Source organism: Tympanuchus pallidicinctus, unplaced genomic scaffold, assembly GCF_026119805.1.
Source record: "Tympanuchus pallidicinctus isolate F22 unplaced genomic scaffold, pur_lepc_1.0 scaffold14, whole genome shotgun sequence".
Classification (NCBI taxonomy): domain Eukaryota; kingdom Metazoa; phylum Chordata; class Aves; order Galliformes; family Phasianidae; genus Tympanuchus; species Tympanuchus pallidicinctus.
Genome location: NW_026294659.1, coordinates 602534 through 606310, shown reverse-complemented (window position 1 = coordinate 606310; position 3777 = coordinate 602534).

The window sequence follows — 3777 nt, the reverse complement described above, 5'->3', positions numbered from 1 at the left end:
AATAAGCTAATAGAATATCTAGCTAGCTAATAACAGCTAGACTTCCATGTTAAGTTAAGTAAGGTACTAGAATACAGGATATAGGAATATGAGCTACAAGGTGAGACCTTGTGTGGAGCTCCATTCTCTGGTGGTAGACTCAAAATAGGACATACGTATACATGATCTGAAGAATCATGGATACAGTTTTCCAGAAGCAAAATAAGAGAGATTTACTCTTGTTCAGCCTATCACTATAAAGTCTGAGCTAAGTTTGCTGCCTCTAAAAACTTTGTAGGAGAAAATATTTGGAGAAGAAAAGTAGTTTTTAGGCTATGTAAATAAGAAGGCAAAAATGCCTCAAATTAGGTTTTTTGGCTCGAATTAGGAATTTTACAAACTGTCAGGGTAGCCAGGCTGGGATAATGGCCCAGAAGGAGGTGTTTGAGAAAAAGCATGTAAATAATTGCAAATAAGATTTAATGTGCACAAGGGAAAATAATTCCTACAGAAGATACTGCAATCAGCCCCTGTGCTGCCTCTGTGTCAGGGTGCTTCAGACAGAGGAAGGGGCTTGGGGGGAGGGCAGAGAGGACAGCTGCATGGCAGCTGTCTTCTGTGCCCAGAAGAAAGAGCTGAACTCAGAGCTGTGTTGTGTTTCAAGAAATGTTTAGATGTTGTAATAAGGGACATAACTTAGTGGGGGAATATTGGTGGTAAGTGGATGGTTGGACTGGATGATCTTGTAGGTCTTTTCTAACCTTGGTGATTCTATGATTCTATAACTGCTGGGGGGCTGCCTGAATGGGCATGTTCTCTTGTGGTAGACCTTTGATGCACTGAAACAGCTAACTTGGCAAAAAATAGTGGGGAGTTTTGGGATAACCAGAGTTATACATCTTGTTGTATTCAATGCACATAAAAAAAAATCATTTTTCTCTCGTCTTCAACAAGGTGTCATTTTCACAAAGTGAAATCTCTCTTTAATACTGTATATGCTTTAAATAGTGAAGTGATAGCGTAAATGATCCTTGATTTAACTCAAAAGAAATACCATTCTAAATTGTTGATTTACCAGGCGTGGGATCTTGGTTCTCTCATTTTTAAGACACTCCACTTACTTGAAAAATATTCTCCAAGACCAGTTTGTTAATGAAAATGTAAGAATTAAATTTTAATGAAAAGATTTGGTTAGAGCTCTGGTTTGATCTGAGCAAGCAAATTTCTGCTATGACAAGATATGCATTTACAAGATTTCATATAAATGGCAATTAATGCCATTGATTTGGTCAATTTAATTACTTATATTGCTCAAAGAAACTCAGCCCCTGCCCAAATCCCTCAGATACCCTTGGACAAGGACTGACGTGGAGCTAATGATATCTTTAATATCTGGATGTGGTTTGCTGTTATAGCTTGCAGACTTCTGGTTTCTTTAGATTCCATCTCCTTTTCAGTGCATTTGCTCACTCTTGTGACAGCTGTGTTATAACCTGTGACCAAAGTGACCCATACTCTCAGGAGCAGAACAAAGATCCAGTGGAAGCACTGCACTGCTGTCAGGTTTCACCTCCAGCAGGGAATTTTTGTCAATGTAGTGGGGCTAGTCAAAAAACCTTCATTTTCCTATTCCTGACAAACACACACTTGTGCTTTGTGTCTGCATCTCTACATCCTAGCTCTCTGTGTAGACATCCTAGCTCTCTGTGTAGACAGGCAGTGCTTAGGTGGAAAGCTGGATGGAGATGAAAAACTTCCCTCAAGTAGAAAATCAATTTGTCTTGTTAGCTTTGTTGAGCCTGAAAACTGATGCCCTTTTCTCATCTTTGCCTCAGCACTTCTCCACATTTTGCCATTAAGACTATAGGTTTTGGGGGCAAGGATTATTTCTACTCGGCAGGGATGTCAAGACATCTCAGCAGAGAGGCAACAAATGGACAAATGAGATAGTTTGTTATTGGAAAATAGGAAAGAACTTCTAGTTCCATAAAGGTTATAAGGCCAAAATACAGCCTAAATTGCAATATGCCCCTTTATTCTTCAGGTTAGACATTGCATCACCCACCCTATTTTGAAATTTGTTCTGGAACAAAAGACCAGACTTGCACATATTGTTAACCTGAAATCCAAGCTGTAGCTAGTTTTTGCTTATTCTAAACAGAATGTACCCAGTCTTACAGCTTCTCTGAAATCTTGTCTCATACAAAAGAGCAAATTAGAGAGCTGTGCGACTGAGTGTGGGTGTTGTGAAGAAGATAGGGAAGAAAATGGATTTCTGTTTACTTCATATTCCAGAATGCTCTATTAATTGCTTTCATTCTTCCCTCCCTCTTTGCCCATGATGACAGCAAAATCAGCTCTTGTCTGTTGCTAGAAATTATTTCCCTGCCAAATGAACACATGGCTTATAGAGCCAGATAGTTTTAATAACAGAAATTCAAGGAAGTCTTGGGAAAATCTTCTAAAATACAGAAGGAAGAGTTGATAGGTGTCCTGCTTTTGGTAGCAGAGTAGTTATTCAGCTTTTCACTGGTCGCATAAAGTGAGCACAAGCCTGCTGGACATGCTAGGGCAGGGAAGGGAGGAGGAAGCTTTTACGTACCCTGACACCTCTCCTCCAGCAGAGGTGCCACTCTGCTGCTGAGCTAATGCCTCTCATTAAGTTACTGAGAAGCAAAACAAAACACATTCTCTCATCCCTGAATTACATTAATGCCAGAGATCAGGCACAAACATAAATTGGCCAGCTATATGCTGTTTAATGTAACACTGCCTCAGCATTTCTAAGCTTCTGATCAATGAGACAGCACAACTATTCTCATTTACGGATAGAAACCAGAGGAAAGTGTTTTTTAACAAAACTTCTGAGAGCACTGGTGGTAACCAAGCATTCGCCTCTTCCCCAGAAAGCCACTCAGTCCATCTGCATCCCCACACACAACTTCACTCTCCGCCCCTGCATGCTGACAGCCAAACTCCTGGGTGCTCCCTTCGTCTATGGGTATGTTTTCCCCTTCCTTCTCCTGCTGCAAAAGAAGTGCATGCACTTGAGCACCCTTTGCCCAGAGCTGTGCATCGTGCCTGCAGCAGGGAGCTTTCCAGTACTTGCTGCCTGCTAATAAAGGAAAATTCCCTGTTCCTTTGTACTGGAGCAAAGAAGAAACTTTGTTAGTTTCTCAGTAGAGTTACTCAGATGTGCACGAGGAAAAGCTGCAGCTTCTGTGAGTGCTAGGGTAGCTTGCTCTTCTGGATGTGAAATGCGTAACATATTTATGATTTGACAGATACTCTATTGACAACTTCTCATTGTTGTATATAAGGGAGGACAAAAAAACTTTTTTCATGAATCTCATCCCAGCAGTTTTTTTCATGAAACCTAGAGTTTCTTGCACTTATTACTTGCTGAATACAAATGTCTTGGTATTACACAGAATGCATTTATTTTTCTTTTGCCCTCATTCTCTCTCCCTGAATGTCAATGCTCCTCACAAAAATAATTTGTTTTGCTGTTAATTTAGAGTGTGTTCGATAGTTATTGAAGTAGAGGATTAATGGATCTGTCTAGAGGCAGGCAAACGTAGCCAGCAAGCCTTCCCCTCAGATCTTCTAATATATTGCAGCCCTTAGTATGGTATTTCATTCTTCATTCTCTCTTTTCAAGAAGCACTTACCAGTTCTTACAGTCATCGTGTCTATTACGTGACTAAGAATACATACTAAATATGCAAGCAGAGGAACTGGCTGAGCGCATGCCTTGAAGAAATTTTCCCAACTAGCTGACCTACCGGGGGACATTAA